The sequence below is a fragment of the Phoca vitulina genome, unplaced genomic scaffold (genome assembly GCF_004348235.1).
Source record: "Phoca vitulina isolate PV1807 unplaced genomic scaffold, GSC_HSeal_1.0 scaffold1, whole genome shotgun sequence".
Lineage (NCBI taxonomy): Eukaryota > Metazoa > Chordata > Mammalia > Carnivora > Phocidae > Phoca > Phoca vitulina.
In genome coordinates, this window is record NW_022589704.1 from 54062807 (window position 1) to 54086560 (window position 23754).

Here is a 23754-nt window from a genome sequence, read left to right on the forward strand (position 1 = left end):
AGAAGAGAAGAGAAGAGAAGAGAAGAGAAGAGAAGAGAAGAGAAGAGAAGAGAAGGAAGAGAAAGAAAGACAAACCAGATAAGTACTCCAAAGTAGAAGCTAAATGATTGACTCTGATCCTGAAATGTGACAGCAGTTGTTTCCTTCAAGCCATAAACCTCTCTAGCAGGTTCATTTATTCACAAGGTAGCTTTAAAAATTACTCCCCAGGTTTGATGATTTTTCAAGCCTCTTTTTTCACTTGGTTTTAGTTTTTCTCTTTTTACTTATGGAAAAGTAAAAAATTAATGCACACATACATATTCTGAAAGATGATGACTTCATAGAAGAACAAAAGATTGACGTCTGCTCAGGATCCTATGCTGTGATTGCTCCTGTAAGTACCATTTTTCTGGGAAAAAGGGGGGGCTGTTTTAGACCCCCCTACACCTCTACAAAAAATGGTTTTTTAAAATCTCTACTATGTTGTAAGACGATTCCATGCATCTTACAGGTCCTAAATAAAATTTAATTGATGACTGTGATGATGATCTAGAACTAAAGTCAGGGTCCATCAAGATTATTTTTGTATGCTCAGCATGATACCTGTTTACTTTCTGCCAACAGCACTCAATCCATGCTCTTTAATCCCACATAATTATAGGCAGACTGAATATGGTCAGCTGCAGGAAATTCCCTCCCCACTCTTCTTTGCTCTTTTCTATGATGGACTCTGCAAGCTTTGGAAAAGGAGAGAACACTGAAAAAGGAAAAGAAAGAAGAAAAGTATGGCAAAGGGCCCCCTGTGCTACGCTGCGGGTTCTTTTCGCCCGCGCCCATTCCTCTTCCCTAGTCTAATTCACCATAACTTTATAACCATCCTGAAAGGGCAAGTGGGAAAGTAAAAGAGAACAGATATCCGTGGGGGTAAAATCATGGTTTCCTCTCTGTTTCCCCCAGTCCAGCCCCAGAGGAGGGGAAGAAGGCAGGGGAATTTTGCTTGCCATACCTAAGGAATTCCCAGATTGTGCGGTGTTTTGTGGCCAGCCTATGCAAATCAGACCCTGGCCCAAGGAGCTTTTTTCCACTTCATTCATCTCTTTTCCCTTTGCCTATTTGTCCTTCAAAACCTAGCTCAAAATCACAACCCCCAATACCTTCACTGATCTTCTCTGCTAGAAAGAAGCAATCTATCGCACCTGATACTTTGGTCAATTCGACTGATATATACAACTGTCTTGGTCTTACCTCTTGCTTCCACCTCTTATCTCCCCTATCAGACTGCATTGAGTCTGAGAAGCAAGGACTGGACCTTAGTTCCCTGCACACAGTAAGTGTGAGTTAAAAGTGAAACTTACAATGCTTCTATTTATATGTATGTACTTCCTAAGAAATTAATCTATTGTTCCTTTTGCACAAAAGTATGTATTTTCACACAGTGTGTATGCAATGTCACAGAATAAAGGTTTTGGCTTGTTCTGAGACTATAATGAATGTTCATACGGACATTCTGTGCAACCTTCAAAAAGCCAGCAACCACAATCAAGTGTAGTGCCTTCTATAACCTTCGGGGGAGGGGGGCTGATCACTCTGATTAAAAATTAGCACTCTATCAATATGTGGTTCAGTATAATCAATCATCCCTGGTAGTTACTGAAGCCAGAAATATTAGGCATAATTATTTTAGTTCAGCTCCAAAAACTTGATTAGGACAGAAAGATTTATATCATCACATTCAAATTCCAAATTTGCAGGTGGCTAATATACTGTTTTATTCAAAAACCAAGAAGTTTAACCAAGTGACAACAGAACTTTATTTAATTAAGAAACTGTACAGGGTTTTTTCCCTTACACATAAACCGTGTGCAGGGCAGAAGTCCAGAGGTATCAAGCTTATAAAGTTCAAGTCTGATTACTCCTTGTGACAAAACATATCGAAGATTAATTCTTAAAGCTCTTGTTAAAAATACACTCAGAGAAGGGAAGAGTTGTTTCTTTTTAAAACTATGACCAAAATTAATGCTTTTTTAAAAAAAAGTAAACCGCTTTTTATCAAAACACATGAAAGGAATCATGTTCTAATTTAACGATACATTCTGCAGACCAAAAAGCCTCCCCAACACATTCCACCTAAGCAATTAATAAATTAGAAAATGTAAAGGTTGGAAAGGCTGATTCAAACAAAGTCTTCTATACCAACGAGTACTCAGGTAGGAGTCTTTGCAGAATCTCATCAGGAAGTTTAGTGATTTGGCAAAGGTTCCTTCTGAATGGCTCATTCAGGAAGCAAATGATCCGTTATCTTTGCAACAGAATTTTTCCTGTAAGTTGTGCGACTAATCCTCCCACGGTCTGAATTTTGCCCACTATACACCATGTTCTTGTCCAGCACAGTTCCCACACATTCCACTCATTTCTTATTCAGGTCCTCAGAGCATATGATGTGTTCTACCAAACACTAGACTGTCTCGTGTAGCTACTAAGTTAATACATAGAATGCAAAATGGAAACAAGATAAAGCGAGCTCCATCATTCTGTAACATATTAAAGATTCTTAGAATAGTAAAAACAGAAAGACCAGCAGAAGAGTATTTACACAAAGTTAGCAGCCTACATAGCAAAGTCCATTTCACAACAAAAATAAGAGATGAGACATTTTTGACTATTTTCTGTACATTAGGTGGCCCACTGTGCTGACTCAATGCCCACATCATTTTCACAAAGATTGGTCTTTATTTAAGGTTAAACATCTTAAATTGCTTTCCCAGAAAACTATAGCCTAAGACCTCTTCTCATTATCTTGTTTACTTTGTCTACTGTCTCCATTAAATATCTTAGTTAGTAAAAAGATTTTGCTATTTTGTTTTTTTTCACTGGCAACAAGGTTTAGAGAAGAAACTGATTTTCCTCTTCTTACCTGTGATAATCCCAAATACAATGAGGATTTCTACACTGTGTCTAAAGCCCTGGAGAATAGATTTAGTGCTACAACCCAACAGTCTATGAAAACAGGCTGTTCCGGGGTAACTTCCTAACGATGAAAAACACGATCTGTAGGCACTTTCACCCAGCAACTACTGTGGTTTTCCTGTCAATAACTGAAGAGCTGATTTTTATCTTGGAAATTTATCTAATCTCATTAGTGCTACCATATATCAAATAAGTTAAAATTCACCAACTGATACAACAGAACAGAGTTTTCACATCTGCCATTAAGCATTGATTAATTTATCCACTCATCACTAAATCAATTGTGCAGCTATTATATGCAAACACTAAAATCAGACACTAAAGAAATATAGAAATGTAACAAACAATCAACAAAAACAAAGCTCCTTCCCTTAAGAAATTTAGAGTTTAGGGGCCCCTGGCTGGCTCAGTTGGAAGAGCATGTGACTCTTGATCTCAGGGTCATGAGTTCGAGCCCCATGTGGGGTGTAGAGATTACTTAAATAAATAAAACTTAAAAAAAAAAAAGAAGAAATTTAGAGCTTCGCCATAGATAACAGGATACAGTATGTGAATAATCTTTTTAAGTTACAAAAGCAGAAAATATATTACGGATATTCATGGCATGAAAATATTCATTCTAGCTTAGAATTTCTGAGGCAGGTGGAAAGCAGATGGGGGGAAATTGCTCAAAAGAGGAGGCAGCTGAAAGATGAGTAGATTCAGGCAAGAAATGGACACAAGCAGAGATGGATAAAGGACATTTCAAACAGTGAGGAAAAGTGTATGAAAATCAACAGATGAGAAAGCATAGACTATAGTCCCAGTACTTGAGTCTAGGGTACAAAAAAAAAGGGGGGGGAGGGGGGGGCGGAAGAAAGGCAGAGAGGAGGTATGGAACATCTAAGATCTTCCACAAAGGCTTCTGTGGAAGGTCTTAAATGCTAGTAAAGGACTAGATTTCACTAGGTGGGCTGTAGAGAACAGGAGTTCAGTTCAGAGCAGCAGAATCATGTGATTATGCATCAGTGGAGCCAATGCAGGAGAACAAATTTGAGGAGAGAGAACCCAGAGGCAAGAGAGGACCTCAGAAGACATTTAGCAGCCCCAAAAGGAAGGCGGAGCTACCTGGGAGAGCGGGCATCCAGGAGGGACACATGAGGAACTCATATTTGATAGAGCAAAATGTGATCCTATTTGGCATCACATATTTCTTGTCTTGGCAAAATAATGGGAAATAAAGCATAACCATTTTTTCAGAAACATGACTGAAGAAGTAATATATGGTCAACATGTTAATAAACTGAAATAATTTACTCGGCTCATTTTCTCAATCTGTTATATTTCTATAATTTAGGCCAATTTTCCCAGATTTTTTGTTTATTTATATCTAACTTGGTTTAAATTGACACGTATTTCTCTGAGGGTGGGGAAAGTGTTAGATTTTTCCAAATCCCAAAGGCCAAGCACAATTAAGGACCTGGCATCTATTAAGGATTCAAAGAAAATTTCTTTTTCCAAATTTAACAGTTTTGTCAACGCTGACAAAAATTCAGATGACTGATTATACAGGTAAAAATTCTGATTATTACTTAAAGGAGACTTCAATTTTATTATTCCCTTGACAATTTCCATTTTGTATCCAAAAAACAAATAATACAGAAGCTACTCAATGGTCCTATTATTCAGTTGAGTATAATTTTATTTAAAAATTCTAAAGCACTATATGGGGTGCCCGGGTGGCTCGGTTGGTTACGCGGCTGACTCTTGATTTCGGCTCAGGTCATGATCTCGGGGTCCTGGGATGGAAGCCGCATTGGGCCCTGCGCTCAGCAGGGAGTCTGCTTCCGGATTCTCTCTCTCCCTCTGACCCTTCCCCCACTTGCTCACTCTCTCTAAAATAAATGGATAAATCTTTGAAAAACAACAACAACAACAACAACAAATAACCTCTAAAGCACTATAACTATGCCTTGGACATATCCTGATCCTCCAAAAGTAGTATGCTACAGAGAAAGAGTTCGTACTTTCTCTGTGAAGGTCCAAATCAGTAAACATTTTAGGTTTTGTGGGTCATGCAGTTGCCACAGCTCTGCCATTGTAGCAGGACAGCAGCCAGAGGCAAGATGTAAATGAATGAACATGGCTATGTTCCAACAAAACTCCCCTTACAAAAAAGTGGTGGATCGCATTCAGTCCTTGGACTATCGTTTGCTGACCCCTGCCTAGCAGATAGCCCAGCTGTGGCAACTTGGTGTGATTTTGTTGTTTCTTGTTCCTCCAATGTACATAACTGATGAACTGACCGAAAGAAAATTACTCTGAGAAAATGGGCTCCAAAGAAAATCTCTACTGCTAGAGTAGTGATTAAAAGGAAAAAATGGAGAGGTTCTAAGGAAGCGATGCATTTAAGTAAACAAGAGAAGTTTGTGTAGATTAGAATAGATATGTGGTATGGTGAGCGCTGTGAATTGTGTAAGACTGATGAATCACAGACCTGTACCCCTGAAACAAATAATTCATTATATGTTAATTAAAAAAATCATAAAAAAAAGAGAATAGGAATGTAGAGTTTGGTGAAATCTCAGATCACCACTAAGAGAGTCCAGTGTATAGTCTAAGAGGAAATACGAAAATGTGACTCATGAAACCATTTCAGGAAGTGCTCCAACCAATGCCCAAAATGCTCATTCATTGGGAGAAAAAACTTCAGGGAAAGCGTAATCTATTAAATAAGAATATATTAAGAAATGCATGAATCCTAACAGAATATTCATGTGATGAGAAAGCCAGGGAATTTGGAAATTTATGGAAGTCTCAGATCATGCTTTCTTCATGAATTCTGATGATCATACTATATTTACTTCACAGAACCGGGGGGAAAGTAAGGAAATACTGTCATCAAAGCTTACCAATCTATATTTAAATCTATAAGACAGTTATGACAAAAACTATCTTAATTCACTATCATCGGCTCACTGATGCTCACCACTAATTCACCATGGAAGGTGACTGGGGTTCCGCACATGTAAAATGTGGCTCCTTCACAGAGGCGGCAGAGGATTAAGCAAGCTAACGCATGTAAAGTGTTCAGAACAGACCCAGCACACGGGAAACGCTTGAGTGTTGTGATGCTGCTGGGCTCCCCTGGGTCCCTTCTCCCAGGCCAGCCTTCCTGCTGCTCACCTGGTGCCCCCCCTTCCCCTAGGCTCCCCCAGTTAGGCCCTGTCTAACTCCTAACTCCGAGGGCTTCAGCCTACCCTTTGTTAGGGAGATGGCTAAGTCTCTCTCCAATGCTGACTTCTTTTCCAGATTGCATTTCCAACTGTCCGCTGGATGTTTCCATTGGAATGTATTATGGGCACCTGAAACTCAATGGGTCTAAAAATCGAACCCCTTACATTCTACCCTTGCCCCTTTGTCTACCCTTGCCTCTTCTCGTCTTCAGCTTTTATTAGTGACATCATTCTCTACCCTTAAACCAAGCTAGAAAACTGCAGTTTCTCTCAGCCACTTCCCTTGCAACCTTCCCATGTAGCTCACCCCAAGTCCGCTCACTTCCATTTCCCGCGTTCCCTTTCCCTGACATCGCTCTTGGGTCAACTCGGCCTTCTCTGGCCTCGGTTATGTGCTCTGCCTCCTGACGCCTCTACTTCCTACCACTCTCCCCGACAGGCACCTTCGCTGCCATCAGAGTCCTCCTCTTTCTTAAAGCATGTATTTGACCATGTTATTTCTGCTTCTCAGTTATTCTCTATGGCTTGGGGGAAAGGGGTCTATGGACCTAGAGGTGAGCATCAGAGCACCTGGGAACCCTCTGACACTGGATATAAAAATCTGTGAATCCTTGATCAAAACGAAAGTCACCGTCTGAGAGGACAATGTTAACTCCTCCGCAGGGTACAACCTACAGCCTTACACTGCATCTTAGTCACTCTGCTTGGCTTCCACCTGTTTCAGATACCCTGGACACCCTATTTTCCTCCAAACATGCACATTGAATGCCATCTCCCCTCTGAGCTTTTGCATGTGCTGTTCCCTCTTCCTGTGGTGCTCTTTTCTGCCTGTTGAACACCTGAACATCCTTGAAGTCCCGGCTCAGGTCTCAAATGTCACCACCGGGAAGCCTCGCCCAAATGTCCGACTATGTATGCGTGGGCAACAAAAGAGACGCTGAATAGATTTCTGGTGTCTGTATATCATAACATTGGTCCGAAATTTCTTTTCTTTTTTTAAAGATTTTATTTATTTATTTGACAGAGAGAAGGAGAGAGCACAAGCAGGGGGAGCGGCAGACAGAGGGAGAAGGAGTAGCAGGCTCCCGTTGCAGTGCTCGATCCCAGGACCCTGGGATCATGACCCGAGCCAAAGGCAGACACTTAACCAACTGAGCCACCCAGGCGCCCCTGGTCTGAAATTTCTTAAATCAAAGCTTTCTGCTATACAAAATAAATAGCCTTAAATGTTTAGACACACATCATGTTTAGACACACATCATGTTTACTTAAGTCTAGGGACATTCTTACTGGTGTCCTTGGATTTTAATGAAATCAAAAGTAAAGATCCAGGACCCCAAGTGCTTACGTTCAAATCCTGGCTTAGCCAGTAACCAGTAATGGGACCTTGGGCCAATCACATAGCTTCTCAATTTCATAATCTATAAAGATGGAGATAGTAACAATACCTACTATTTAGGATTATTCTGAAAATTAAATAAGTTTATATGTATAGCACTTAAAGCTATGTAAGTGCTTGCTAGTATTATAATTATTTATTGAGATCAATGGCCAGGACTAGAGGTTCTGAGAGATAATCACAGAGTAAAACTAATTGACCTTGCCATATAAGCCTCAAGCTTTAGTCAACAGAGTTAATTAGCCAGAGAACACTAACAAAGATAGCCCTTTTCACTAATGTTTTTATCAATTGAAAAATGTTTCAAACCTATCTGATAAAATTCAGATTTTTTTCCTGTTAGCCTCCAATAGCTACAAACACCAGCTCAGAATATTTCCAAGGCACACCACGGGTAGACCAAAATAATTCCTTTCAATAGAAAAAAGACCAGCGCTGCTCCTTTATGCGCGGCAAATCAATGAGCCACCTCACTGCTTACAAAGTGCCCAATATGAACGGAAAATGCTAAGTAGGAAATTGGGAGGAAAGATAAAGGAGCTTAATGACTCATATTTCAAACAAACCAACTTGTTTGCCAGAGAAATGGGGTATTAGGCATTTTAACGCCACCCACCTGGCCAAAAAAAAAAAAAAAAGAAAGAAAGAAAAAAAGCTATGAAATGTAGATCCTATCATCATTGAACCTAAGGAGGAATCAAAATAAGGGCACGCCGCAGTGATGCAGCTGACTTCCACCTCAGTGATAGGATTATGTGATATATTTAGCACTGCCTCTGTGGAAAATTTCCAGCCCAAAAAATCCATTTTGACCCATACCACTTGAACTGTGTAACAATATTTTTGTATTTTCCCACAAACTGCCAAAAGGAATACTTGACTTCCTACTAATAATCATACTTAATAATCAGACTGTAAAGTAACACACTTGTGTTAGAATTTGAAATGAAGAAAAGAGAGAATAAACCCCAATTCCATATCCTAGCGTTCAAGGTCCCCGTGACCCAACTCCAACTAACTTTCCAACTTTATCTTCCACAAAGGGCTTCTTGAAATCTTCAACCAAACAGAACTCCTAGCAATTCCCCCAGACGTACCGACTCTTCACCCACTGTGTGTGTTTTCTCTAACTAAAACGGTCTTCCCCTTACACCTCGAAGATCTCAATCCCGTCCTTCCTTTACACCCTGTGTGGGTGACAGGGAGCTGTTTCCTAGAAGGAATTCTCCAGGTTCTTAACTTTCACAATCCTTGTTCAGTACCTCATGGACTTTCCTCAGCCCATCTTGATCAGAGTTCTTGAGACACATGTCTTTTCTTCCCCAAACTGGATGCTCTTTGAGGGCAATGCCCACATCTGCCTCATCCTCAGAAGCCTGACCGCACCATGGGCACACCTTTACATGGCAGGTCCTCATACCTTCTTCTAAAGTGCTCGAAAGCTCACTGTGACTGGTTATTGAAACCAAATGGACAGGAACAGACCAACGTTGAAGGAAGAAAGGCTTCAGTTTAAAAGATATGCGGCAAGGCTTGTTTTCTCATGAAGTTGAGAGATGAGAATTTGAATGCTACTCCTAGGGTGAAGAAACTGCCATTACATTTACCATCCAGTGCCTCACCAGCAACAACTAACAGTGGTGCATTAAAAGCTTCCCTTCTACTCATGTAGAAGTGTAGGGCGTATTAGACATGATGACTGAAATGATCATTATATACACAGGTCTTGAGAGCTCTTTAACCAAAGCCCAGAGGCGACCAGTATTTTGAGTCTGTAGCAGAGGAAACACAGGATCAGCCATCTTATGATAGTATACTTTCATTATCATAAGATAATGATAACCAGTCACAGCGAGCTTTTGAACACTTTAGAAGAAGGTATGAGGACCTGCCATGTAGAGGTGTGCTTTCAAGTTAGAGAAATCATAACATGGCTGATCCTGTGTTTCCTCTGCTACAGACTCAAAATACTGGTCGCCTCTGGGTTTTGGTTAAAGAGCTCTCAAGACCTGTGTATATAACGATCATTTCAGTCATCATGTCTAATACGCCCTACGCTCTAAATATGCAAGGACCAAAATGCAAAAATCACAGAATCTGATACATAACAGAACTCCCAAATGCCAAGAGAAGGAAACAGTAACCAAAGAACCCCAAAACCCCGGCAGTCTGATACCGCCTGGGCAGAGGTTCACAAGTCCTAACAGGCCACTTGGATGGCATTCATTCAAACGTTTATTGGATCACAAGGGAGAGGCTGACTTCACTCTGGGGTGATGCCGCAGGGCTGTGCCGATCCATATGTTCTCGCCAGACCACTGGACAGCTGCCTACTGTCTGCAGTCCTACGTTCACAGAGGACATTGCTCTGCCTACTCAGTTTACAACGGTTACATAAATGAGTTCTCATATGCACTCTTAGACCTAAGTAATTTTCCGAAGCCCCCAATCCTGCAAGAATACATGACCTAAGCCCTAACCCCACATGAAAGAACACTCTCACTGGGATGGCCTGACTCAGAGTCGTGCTAATGGGAAATTTCTGTTGGGGGCTCTACCTGATATGGCTTTTATATCAATGATATTTGGAACATTCGGTCTCTAATATCACGTTGCTGGCGTCTCTTGGATTACTGGAATGGCAACTGAATCCCTGGGGCAGATAGCAGGAGACTCTAACTGTTTCATCCTACTTGCCTTTAAAATGACTATTACAGGGGCGCCTGGGTGGCTCAGTCATTAAGCGTCTGCCTTTGGCTCGGGTCGTGATCCCGGGGTCCTGGGATCGAGCCCCGCATTGGGCTCCCTGCTCCACGGGAAGCCTGCTTCTCCCTCTCCCACTCCCCCTGCTTGTGTTCCCTCTCTCACTATCTCTCTCACTGTCAAATAAATAAATAAAATCTTAAAAAAAAAAAAAGACTATTACATATATTGTTTTAAAGTACAAATATACCTACCACATGCAAATGGAGGTCAGAATAAGATTAAAAATTTAGGTTAACAAATTAGGTAAACATTGTCAGTGACATCGTTATAAATTACACATTGGTTTAAATGATAAAATAGACTCTAAATAAATAAAAGATTTGCATAATCTGTATATATGACTTAACTGAATAACCCTGGCCTAATTTCTCTTCAAGTCATTCTCTTTTATCCCCTATGCTACTCTGATGGAATTATTTCAAGCTGCCCCATTTCTTAGGCCTTTTACCATATCAATTCATCTAGGTTTCTATTTGGTTTCCACAGTAACATACTTGTTTGCTCATGAGACCACAAAAAAAATTTGACAACTAACTCAGGTCTATTAGCATTCTTACGACTAAAGTTTCCTGTATTTAGATAGATAGTATTGTCAGTAAAATCAGAATACAATTTAAAATGTTGAGACAGGGAACAATGCCATCCATTACAATTCAAAACTGTTCTTCTGGAAATCTAATTTGATGCCATAGACTGATTAAAAAAAAAATGGATGGGGATAGCAGGGTGAAGTATTACCACAGAGCAGCAACTTCCTTGAAATTGAGTGCTTCCTTTAGGCACAAGTGGAAGAGCATGGTATCAAGGAAAGAGTGGGGTCAAACAGGCTTAGTTCAAATCCCCATGGTGATGTTTTCTAGCTATGAAACTGGGCAGGTTATTCGGCTTTTCTGATCCTCAATTTCTTCATCTGAAAAGTGGGGATCTGGGATCTAATAAAACCTAGTTCAAGTTGCTTGGGAGATTACAGGTAATACATGCTCAGGACCTAGTACTGCACGAACCACCTGGCAGACACTCAACTGGTAATTGCATGGAAGGGTTAAGCTCTCAAATTTTTGGATATCAGAATTATCCTTTAGTTCTCATGGCATACACCATAGTTCATGCAAAAATACAGAGACGTTATTGAATAGTATGTTTGGCTGCTAATTTACAGACCTTCTGATACATATCAACTAATACTAGGTTAAAATTTTTCTTTTCAAAAACTGAGATCCTTGGATTATTCTAATACCTCTATACGTCAAACTTTCTTCAGACTACAAGTTTGCAAACTATCCCAGGGAGAAATGACACATAAAAATCAGCGAAATGTTCATTTCAAATACCCAACTTTTATGAGGTTCATAGAAATAAAGACTATCCATTTAAAAGTTTAAAGTACCCTAACAGACAGCTGTTGTGCAGTGAGTGGCTAAGAACCCAGTCTCTGGAAGCATCTAGATTCAAATGCTGCTCTCCTACTCTCTAGCTGTAGGACTTTGGCTGAGTTATGTCTTCTCTCTGTTCCTTGGTTTCCTTATCTGTGAAATGGGGCTCTAAGAGTACCCATTGCACAGGGTTGTAATGACGAGGAAAGAAAAATGCCTGAGATGTAGCAGGTACCCAATGTTAGCTTTCTTAAATTAATTAATTTATTTTAAAGATTTTATTTATTTATTTATTTGAGAGAGAGAGCGCACAAGCAGGGGGAGTGGAAGAGGGAGAAGCAGGTTCCCCGCTGAGCAGGGAGCTCAATGTGGAGTTCCTTGATCCCAGGACCCTGGGATCATGACCCCAGCCGAAGGCAGACACTTAACCAACTGAGCCACCCAGGCATTCCTCAATGTTAGCTTTTAAAGCAGCTTTGCCCAACAGTCACATTGCACGTATTCGAGACTCAAATTATCCCTGGTCATGCCTCGTGGTTCTTCCTATTCCTTGATAAGAGAACCAAACAGAAGAATTTCTTGGAAAGCATTTATTGCCTACTTCCTGTCCTGCTTGTTACAGACCTGACCTGAGCCCATCCTCAACCGTGCTGCAAGGCTCTATCAGAGGCTCCCCTTACCATGGTGTAGTCCACACACCAGTCCCACTCAGTCACCAACCCGTCCTGGACCAGAGACTATGTTATTGTGGGCCTTGCCTGACCATCTTTTATTCAGCAGCAACAGTAGGACAAGACTTCTTGGCACAGAGCAGACTCAATTAGAATTGTAGAACGAAAGACATCATGAAACTGGCAAGTGATAAAGCTGAGAGCCTTGATATCTGTAAAGGTCAGAATTCAATAATTGGTTGCCACTACACCCTGCTGTCATATTCATCTTCCTTCCTAAACTATGGACCTATCTCAGGATCCACTCAAATACTGGCTGAATGCCTGCCTACGTTGTGCTCTGGCCCTGAGAGTTTAGAGTCTGGAAGTATGAGCAATACTAACACTGAGAAAAATGCATTCCCTCCCTCACTCCCTTGGATTGTAATGACCAGGGTCTTTACATGTTCCGAATGAACTTTACTGAAACCTATAAAAACAATTTAGAATCTGTATTCAAATTCTTCTACATTGCTGGGGGGAATGTAACTTGGGATGAGCACTTTGGAAAAATGTTTGACAATATCTGCTAAAGGCAGTAATACCCTGTGACCCACCAATTCCACTCCTGGATAGATCTCAAGAGGAGTGAGTGCTTACATCCATCAAAAGACAAATCTGAACATGTTCATAGCAGCTGTATTCCTACTAGCACCAAACTTGAAATAAGCCAAATGCCCATTAAGAATAATACACAGAAATGAGCAAGAATGAACCACTGACGCTTGCAACAGCACACAACGACGTGGGCAAATCTCAACACAAAGAGAACCATTGTATAATTCCATGGGTATGAAGTTCAAAGACTGGCAGAATTAAAGTGCAGTGACAGCAGTCAGAATGGCAGCTACTACTGGGTGGTACGGACTGAAAGAGGTGTGACAGAACCTTCCAGTGTGCTAGAAATGTTCTCGATCTTCATCTGGGGGTGGCTTTATGCATAGATACAGATAGGGAGAATTAATTGAACCTACGCTTAAGATTTTCTATACTTTATTGTACATAACTTACACCTTTTAAACAAACAAGGAAAAAACACCATCCTTACTTTAAAAAGTTCAGTGTTCCCTCGCCTTGATTAATTAATGAACGCCAACCGCTATACTAACCATCGCAAGCATGCCCTTTGTGGTCCTTGCTGTTATGGACTTCGGATGCTAGTGGAGAAAAATCACTTCATTGGTAGCACTCTTCATTTGGCAATAAATCACATACCACCTTCTGACATCTCATTTGTACTTTTTTTCGATTACTTGACGATTTTATATTTTGCTTAAATTTATATCTGGTCTAACTTAAAATGTAAATTCCTTGGTTGGTTTAAGTCCTTCTATGCCTTTAAGTGCCAGTCACAGTCTTATACACAGCATGTGTTTACCAATTTCTTGTTTATTCATCTATCACCACCATAGTACTTCTCTCAGCCTTGCGTTTCCTGGCCAATGTTCTTTTCTTCGGATTTTCACTTTTTTCTGCCTCCTAGGCAGCCTGTAAGTCTGTCAAACACTTCAGAGAGTACACAGTCTATGTTTATATAAGCTCTATCTACTAGTAGAGTGTAGGATGTGGCTTACGCTATTCTAAGTTTTCTTTCTTTCATAAACCCTTTCAGCCAATAGTAGAATGAAATTCATTCTATATGATTCATCCTATTATAGAATCCTATAATAAGAATGTGGAAGAGGTCAAGTGCGCAAAGTACAGATATAATCGATAGACTCACGTCATCCAGGAGAAAATGATAAGCCTTGCTTTGATAGCTTTCAATGCACTGGCCAAAAAAAGAAAAAAGTAGCCAAGCCTCTCTAGCTTCCTCTTCCCACAGTGCTCACGGTCCTGCTGATGCCATACATATCCACAGACCCGGAAAATACCCCTGAGAATGATGTGTAGGATGCCATGCTACTCATCTCCCCAGCATGTTTTTTTAAATGTGACTTTTCTAAGGGTCATTAATTTAAAAGTTCCAGAAAAAGCATGAGCCCTACAACTGAATGTACTAAACAACAGTTACCACTGATCTGACAGAAAGAGCAAGAACCGGGGATGAATTAAGTTTCATAATTTTCTTTTCTGTGGTGTTGTTACTGACAGCAGGCCTCCCGTGATTCCCGAAGCTACCTGTTCTCACCTGAAGTCACAAGGCTGCAGGTTGCATCTGGAAGTCCCAGCCTCTCTCAGTGTATTCAGGCTTCCTGGTGACTTTCCTGCTGACCTGCACCATCCCAGCCACTGAGCACCAGCTGCCCTCACAAGAGCTACGCCCACTTCAGAGACGGAGCAAGTTGATCCACCACAAGCCCTGTGGCTTCGTGATGGAGCATGCTGACATAACAGAATCAGTTTCTGTTTGGTTCTCTCCCTGGTATTCAAAGGGAGAAGCCCAAATGCTGCAGAGCTTTACTCTTCTGTTCTCCTCGGAGACACCTGCTCACTGTAAATCATGAGGTATTATCCTGGGGACAATCATCAGAAGTCATGCTCCAGGGATACCTGGGTGGCTCAGTCGGTTAAGCGTCTGTCTTCAGATCAGGTCATGATCCCAGGGTTCCCGGGATCGAGTCCCACATCGGGCTCCTTACTCTGCAGGAAGCCTGTTTCTCCCTCTGCCTGCCGCTCCCCCTGCTTGTTCTCTCTCTCTCTTTCTCTCTCTACCCCCCCTCATTCTCTCTGGCAAATGAATAAGTAAAATTTAAAAAGAAAGAAGTCATGCTCCACGTTATGATAGGTCAGTGTGACATACTAAAAATACGTCCCCACAAAGTTCATATGTTGACGCTCTAACCCTCAACATGGCTGTATTTGGATATGATCTAGGGCCGTTAGGGAGGTGATACAGGTTAAAGGAGGTCAGAAGGGTGAGTCCTAATCAGATAGGACTGGCGTTTTATAAGAAGAGGAAGACACAGTAGAGATCAATCTCTCTCTCATCCCCCTCCCACACCAGGTCACAGAGAAACCATGTGAGGACACAGTAAGAAGATAGCCGTCCATGAGCCAGAAAGAGTCCTCACTAGAAACCGACCCCCATGGCACCTTGATCTTGAACTTGTAGCCTCTGAACTGTGAGAAAATAAGCATCTGTTGTTGAAGGCACCTAGTGCGTGGCCAGCTTCTGTTAACAGCAGCTCCCGCTGACTAATACAGTCAGTGAAGGGCTGCAGGGTAGCGGCATTCCATAAAAATCAGAGAACACGTATATGCAGTCCACCGGGTGCAATGCAGTCCCTGAATCAGCTCGGCACAAAGAAGCACTTCACAGAAGGACTGAGGATTAGGCTTGAGACCAGAATTCCAAACAGGCAGCCCTGCAAACCTGAGTGTGATTTGTCCTGGCCCCACCAACCCCATGTCATCCTTCCTTTCAATTCTTGAAGCACCTTCTGCTTCCTCTGCATGGAAAACACTTCTTTCCCTTTCTTCATCATCTAGTTAAGCCCAGTTCAGCCCAAAGGTCAGTGCCCAGGGAACGTTCTCTGATGCCGCAGGCGGGGCCCTCTCTCTGTCAGGGTCTCACAGCACCACATTCTTGCCCCAGCATTTGAAGCAAGTTGGCAGAGAGAGATTTCTGTGATCTCTTTTTAGGCGCATGTTTTAACCACTAGTCTGTAAACTTCCCACAGCTACACGGTGCTCAAATATCTGCAGCACAAAGTGGGAAAAGAAGTAAAAAAGGAAGGGAAAAGAGGTGATGAAAAGGGTAGGGGAGAGAAGGGGAGCAGGGGACAAAGACAGTGAAAGAGAAAGGTTGAAGGACCCGGTACACTGACTTTGTCCGTTCCGGCTGCTGGACCGAAATAACCACGGGCTGGGGGGCTGTGTAGACAAGGTGGAAGGGCCAAGGGAGCTCGGGGAGGTCTGTTTTATAAGGGCACTGATCCCATTCAAGAGGGCTCCATCCTCAGGACCGAATCACCTCCCAAGGCCCACCTCCTAACACCATCACTTTGGGGGTTAGGAATGCAACATATGAATGTTGGTGGGAATGACCAGTCTAGTGTAGCCACGCAGCAGTCTCGTCAGATGGAGGCCAGCGACAGCAGGGAAGCATGCTGACCTGCTCACACTTGCCCCCAAAGTGCTGCCACACTTCCAAGAGCTGGCCCAAATCTCTCAAGTTAAAGCCACTGGCAAAGATCTGTGACCGATCTGTGACTCGCACCGCAGCTGTGGGACAGTCAGCCAGTCCTACAGCTTGAAACAGCATGAACTAACTTGTTCTGTGCAAACTTTGGGGGCTGTATTTAGTCATTTTGTACACATACACACACATCTACACACTTACCAGTATAAGACTCTAAAAAAGTGACATATAAAAAAACGCCCACTGTGTCCCACTGATGATACTCGAGTTTTCACACCCCCCCTTGAGCTGCACACCAGTGATTCCCTACCTACGGCCCAGGGACCCCTTGGAGATCATGATGCCATTACTGTGAGGGGCTCACATGCATCCACAAAGCAAGTTCTGCCTGCAGACAGAATACATTAAAGCCCAATTATTAAAGGAGACAATGCCTATGAATCCACAGTACTGGCCTGATGATCAGTTTTGACATTTATATGACGGAATGATGCTACCGATCAAGTAACTTCAAGGGACTTAATTTACTTTTTTATATGTTTATGGATTTTACTTTCCCCTGGTTAGATCATTTCCATAACTCAAGAATAACCGGAAGACCTTAAGGAACAAAGCAACTAGCATTCACAGCATAGAACAGTGTTAGAACAGTGTTCCGTGTACAGCCCAACTGTAGGTCATCACGTAAGAAGTGCCCCCCCCCCCGCCCTGGATAGCTCCCTGAGCCTCCTGTTACCAAGCGACAGTCCTGTCCTCTATTCTAAATATGGACTTAGTGTGACTCTCGCCAACAAGAGGAACAAGCTCTTGGCAAAAGGCTACAATGTCAGAGGCTTCAAGGATATCTTGAGGCCAAGTTTAAGTTGATCATCATCATTTTAGAAGGTACTGAGAATTTCTGTGTCTCATGAGTAAAGCACACATATACCCATACCTGAGCATCTCTGCAAGCCCTGAGGCTTCCTAACCGAGGTGTGAAAGACATGTGGTCAGAGAGAGAAAGGCGCCATCACCAAGCATCCCAATACAGCTGAAAAACATCCTGACCAGGAGTTGGAGGTCTGGATTTCTAGTCACAGCCCTGCTGCTTTGAAGTGTGTCACTTTGCAAGTCTCTGGGGCTTGGTCTCTTTATTTATAAACTGAAGATGTTAGGCTACCAGATGATCACAAAGCTCCTTCCAGCTCCGACAGTCTATTTTAGCTGTACTTTTGTCCAGGATCACACTAACAAGGGTTCCATTTCCATTATAAATTTGCAACTATATCTACAAAAGACCAAGTCTGGAACTCCTGATAAGACAAGAACTAATACAGTACCAAGCACTGGGTATACTGAGTGTTATATGGGATTCGGACGTACTTTCTCCAACTCTGAATTTCAATTCTGATTCTTCACCTCAATTCCGTATTTCCCAACTTATGAATTCCAAGAAGCACTGAGAGATATAGAAACCCTAGGATTCCAATCTTTTTCTAGCACCTTTTTTTCCCCCCAGAACTTTTTAAAATTAAGACTTTATTTCTTAGAGCAATTTTAGGTTCATGGCAAAATTGAGGAGGAAGTACAGAGATTTCCCACATGCGCCTGCAGTCACACAGGCACGCCTCCCCCGTTACCAGCTTTCCCCCCGACTCATATATTTGCTACAATTGATGAACCTATATTGACACATCATAAGCACCCAAAGTCTATAAATTATGGTTCACTCTTGTTATTGTACACTCAATGGCTTTGGACAAATGTATAATGACATCTACCATTATAGTAACTTAGAGAGTATTTTCACTGCCCTAAAAGTCCTCTGAGTCCATCTGTTCATCCCTGCCCCGCCCAACCACTCCAACCCCTGAGCAACTACTAACCTTTTCACTGCATTCATAGTTTTACTTTTTTCAGAATGTTCTATAGTTGGAATCCGTATGTAGCCTTTTCAGATTGGCTTCTTTCAGTTAGTAATATGAACTGAAGCTCCCTGCATGTCTTTTCATGACTTGATAGCTCATTTCTTTTTAGTGTTGGATAATATTCCATTGAAACATTCACTTACTGGAGGATACTTTGGTTGTTTCCAAGTTTTAGTAATTACGAGTAGAGCTTCTTTCTCCCCGCCCTCACTGGAAAATAATGTTTATTGAGATCCCACCAGCTGCACAATCTGCTCCTGCCATTAAGCTCCTTCTTCCTTTGCAATTCGGTCTTTCTTAAGTGGTCCCATGAATGCTTTCTTCTCCTCCACCGTCTGGAATCAGCCGTGGCCAAACATGGAGGTGGTGTCAATGAACTTAAGGTCAATCTTCTCCAGGGCCCGCCACTTGGTCTGCAACAACAAGGACTTGTGGAAAGTAAGCACTCGCTTCTTGGTTCCCACCACACAGCATTTCAGCATGACAAAGTCATTGGTCACTTCACCATAGTGGACAAAGCCACCCAGAGGGTTGATGCTCTTGTCAGACAGATCATAATCCGTGGAAGCACTGTTCTTGATCATTTGCCATCCTTGATGAGGTAGCCCTGGCCGATCTTATAGATCTTCTTGTTGATCTCAGTACAGCGATGGTAGCCTTCCTGCCCAGCCTGAGCCATGGAGAACGCCACTCGGGCAGGTTGCCATGCCCCAATACAGGCAACCTTGCTCAGGCCCCGGTGGGTCTTGCGGGGTAGCTTCTTAGTGTGCCAGCGGCTGGTGACCCCTTTGTAGCCTTTGCCCTTGGTGACACCAATGACATCGATCATCTCATCCTGCCCAAACACTTGGTTCACAGGTACCTGCTGCTCCAGCCTCTCGTGGGCCCAGTCCAGCTTCTCACCCACTGTGCCTCCATTCACCTGGATCTCCATGAGGTGGGACTTCTTCTGGCACAGAGGAAGCAGACGCATCTGGGTGTGGGCGATGAACCGGATCACCTGGCATACTTCTTCATGCTGTTGAAGTCCTTCTCCAGCTGCTTTTTGCCATCATCATCCTGCCACTTCTTGCAGTATTTGGTGAAGGCCTTCTTCTTAGACTTATGCCAGTTCTTACAGAAGCGTCTTTTGCATTCATCACTGATGTTCTCGGCAAAGATGGTGCGGAGGCCTCGAGGGGTTTCCACGTAGCCCACCATGCCCACAACCACCATGGGTGGTGTCTCCACAATGGTCACAGCCTCCACAACTTCCTTCTTGTTCACCTTGGATCCTGGCCTGTCCACCTCCCGCACGATGTGAGTCATGCCAGCCTTGTAGCCCAGGAAGGCTGTGAGGAGGACAGGCTTAGAAGAGTCATCCTTCGGGAAGCTCTTGACCTTCCCACGGTGCCGGCTGCTGCGTTTCCAAGGCAAGAAGCCCAGGGACACATGCCTGGGAGCAGAGAATTTCTGGTGACACATTCCGCCGCCAAATATTGCTGGTAGAGATGAGTAGAGCTTCTACGAACATTCCTGTACAGGTTTTTGGGTGGACATAAGTTTTCAACTCCTTTGGGTAAATACCAAAGAGTGACTACAGATCATATAGTAAAGTATGTTTAGCTTTGTAAAAAACTGCCAATCTTTCTTCCAAAGCAGCCAATGCTATTTTGCGTTCCCACCAGCAACAAATGTTGCTCCACATCCTCACCAGCATTTGGTATTATCAGTGTTCTGGAATTTTGTCTATTCTAATAGGAGTGCAGTCGTACCTCATTGTTGTTTCAATCCGCATTCCCCTGATGACATATGATGTGGAGCATCTCTTCAGATGCTTATTTGCCATCTGTATCTCTTTTTTGGTGAGGTATCTGTTAAGGTCTTTGGCCCATTTTTTGATCTGGTTGTTTGTTTTGTTATTGTTTGGTTTTAAGAATTCTTTGTATATTTTGGATAGTAGTCCTTTATCAGATATGTCTTTTACAAACATTTTCTCCTAGTTTGTGGCTTGTCTTCTCATTTTCTTGGCATTATCTTTCACAGAGTAGAAGTTTTTTTCTTTTTTTCTTTTTTTAAAGATTTTTATTTATTTGACAGAGAGAGACACAGAGAGAGAGGGAACACAAGCAGGGGGAGTGGGAGAGGGGGAAGGAGGCTTCCCGCAGAGCAGAGAGCCCGATGTGGGGCTCGATCCCAGGATGCTGGGATCATGACCTGAGCCGAAGGCAGACGCTTAACGACTGAGCCACCCAGGCGCCCCCACAGAGTAGAAGTTTTTAATTTTAATTAAGGCCAGCCTCTTCCATCTTTAATCCATTGGATCCCACAGGCTTAGAGAGGGAGGCTATTAAGCTATTTTTTGTTGAAATATCAAAAGGAGGGGGCGCTTGGGTGGCTCAGCTGATTAAGCCTCCGACTCTTGATTTTGGCTCAGGTCATGACCTCAGGGTCATGGAATCAGGCTTCTTGTGGAGCTCCTGATTAGCGGGGTGTCTGCTTGAGATTCTCTCTCTCCCTCTCCCTCTGCCGCCCACCCGCTGCTTGCATGCAGTCTCTCTCTCTCTAAATAAATAAATCTTTAAAAAATATACATCAATAGGAAACTTGTCCTTACAACATTGCATTTTTATGTCTTTTTCAAAATATTAACATTTCCTCTTTAAAAATGAGTATTAAGTTTAAAATAAACATAAACAACACTTCATTTATGTATCTTGATTCATGAAATGCGTCCCTTGGAGACAGATTCTGAATAATAATAATGAAATAGAGCTGCTAACATGTTGTTACTAACCTTAAAAGCTGGTATATTTGAGGCGTCTAGGTGGCTCAGTCAGTTAAGCATTTGTCTTTGGCTCAGGTAATGATCCCAGGGTCCTGGGATCGAGTCCTACATTGGGCTCTCTGCTCAGTGAGGAGTCTGCTTCTCCCTCTCCCTCTGCCCCTCTCTCTTCCTCTGCCCCTCCCCCCCAAACTCATGCTCTCTCTCTCTCTCAAATAAATACATTAAATCTTATTTTTTTTAATTAATTTATTTTTTTAAAGATTTTATGTACTTATTTGACAGAGAGAGACACAGCGAGAGAGGGAATACAAGCAGGGAGAGTGGGAGAGGGAGAAGCAGGCTTCCTGCTGAGCAGGGAGCCCGATGCAGGGCTCGATCCCAGGACTCTGGGATCATGACCTGAGCTGAAGGCAGACACTTAACAACTGAACCACCCAGGTGCCCCCATAAAAACTTTTTTTAAAAAGCTGGCATATTTGTATTTTTCCCCATCAAAAACAATTCCCTTTTGCAACCAGCATTAGAGAAAATTTAATACTAAAACAATTGAGAATATTTAACACATTTACTTCATTTATTGTAGATATTCAATGTGAAAACGGACATACTTTTGAGACTGGCATTTTAAACCTTTATAAGAAGTTTTTCTAGCAAAGAATAAAAATTTACATCTGTATTTAATTCTGAATTTCCCTTTGGAGTCAGTAAAATATTCATGTTTGCATCTCTAATTATGACAATAACATGCACTGTGTAATGTTTTGCCTTAGATATTGAATGTGTACATGAACACATATGCCTTCCAGACTAACCAGGGGACACTGAAGCCTGGGCCTCTTGCCTCCACCCTGTAGAATACAAAATAGTAGTCAAAACGTCTTACACACTGCCTCTCAAATAACAACAACATTCAAGTTAAGACCAGTAGGGGAAATCTGACAAAAATGATGCAGAGATGCTTTCTTGACTATGAAGGAAAACCAGAACCACCATGGGTGTGAGGGGCTTGTTGGCAGTTAATTCTGCCTTGTTTTCACACACCAAATATCTCATTTCTAAAGATAAAAGCCCTTTTCTAAGAAAAAGTTCAAAGTGAGAAAACAGTTAAAGGAGGGTCAACCGAAGCTGAAATTTGCTCAATACAAAGTTTTTCCATTTGAACTGCCATAATGTGTTTTCTGATCTCCTCACTTCACATAAATCACTTCACATCAAGGCGTCCAGCCATTTCCTGTCCGGCTGAAGCCAGTGACTAAGATTTGAGCTTCACCTTCTTGATCCTTTTCTCTACTCAGACATGTTCAAATGTAGCTTTTGTGAAAGGGCAAAGAAGTAGGTAGAAAACCAGATTATATATTTCAAGATCCCTTTGCAGTTTCGTTTTCTGTGATTTTTATAATTATTTCCTTAGCCTCTTCTCCATTATTGTACAGTCCTTGGTTATTCACTCCGCACTTTTCCAACCAATCATCATTTGTTAGTAATCTTTAATTCGAATTGGAAGTATCAGCCCGAACTCATGAAGCAATTTGCTTAATTTTCTAACTTTATGTCCTGAAAGGACCGAGAAATAATGACTAGCCAGCAGCAATCACCACCCCTGGTGTTCATATTGTGTCTTGAAATACTATTTCCGTCAAAAGGAACTGGAGCTCCGTGGAGAAATGGCTGAATCGAGGCCTGGGAATAAAAAGTACAATGAGCCTGGAACATCTTGTCTATCAAAGACTTTCTAAATAAATAAGTAGAAAGATAAATAAGTAGATGATTAATACATGTACGCACATATACATACTATATACACAATTCAGAAGCCAGTTAGAAGAGGCCCCCCTAGCCAAGAACTGGGCAATTTGATCATCAAACAGAATAATGATTGCAAATGGATTCAAACATATCAAATGTGTTTAAATCCATAAATTCATTTAAAAAGTTATTGGTCACTTTTAGAGGAAGCCAGTTAACCAACTCATTCTGAAACTGGTAAATAAAGAGGAAGAATCAGCATTTATCTTGCTTTTCTAATACAAGCTTGCTCCTCGGGATAAGTGAGAACTTGATACAGAAGAGTTTCTCTTTACGGAAGCTTTCCAGCTAATAAATGAAGAAAAATGTTAGATTTAGAAGATCACCATGCGGCACCTCCTAATGAGTGAACGGGATCTCAGCAACGGTCCTTGATGCTACGATCACCGGAAGCCAGCCCCACCCTCCAGAGGTTTAACAGGGAAACGAATTTTCCACTATTGACTCAAACTTAACACAAACAGCAAATGGAATAAAGTCAAAGTTAATTTGACCTTTCAGACTCTCTTCTTTTCAACCAGTTAAAGAAACTACAAGTAATTCAGCAACGTCAGTATATATAAGTATATATACTCTATATACTGACAAAGGAGCCAGAGGCTCCTATAAATTAGTTCATCCTTGGGTTCACCGCTCTACTTATGAGCCTTTCCTTAGATAAACTCTTACACATATATCCCCTAATAGTGACAAGTAAGGGTAATTCTGCTCTTACTTTTTTGGTCTGTGTTGTCCTTCTGTAACCTAAAATAGAGATAATTGAGTTAAAGAATTCAAA

The 23754-nt window shown here is 42.0% G+C and overlaps 1 protein-coding gene and 1 pseudogene across 1 annotated transcript in view; both read right to left on the reverse strand.

Moving 5' to 3' along the window:
* Positions 1-23754, reverse strand: part of OSBPL6 (oxysterol binding protein like 6) — a 142277-nt gene that overhangs the window by 111129 nt on the left and 7394 nt on the right. The window lies entirely within an intron of this gene.
* Positions 18611-20251, reverse strand: LOC116634167 (annotated as a pseudogene).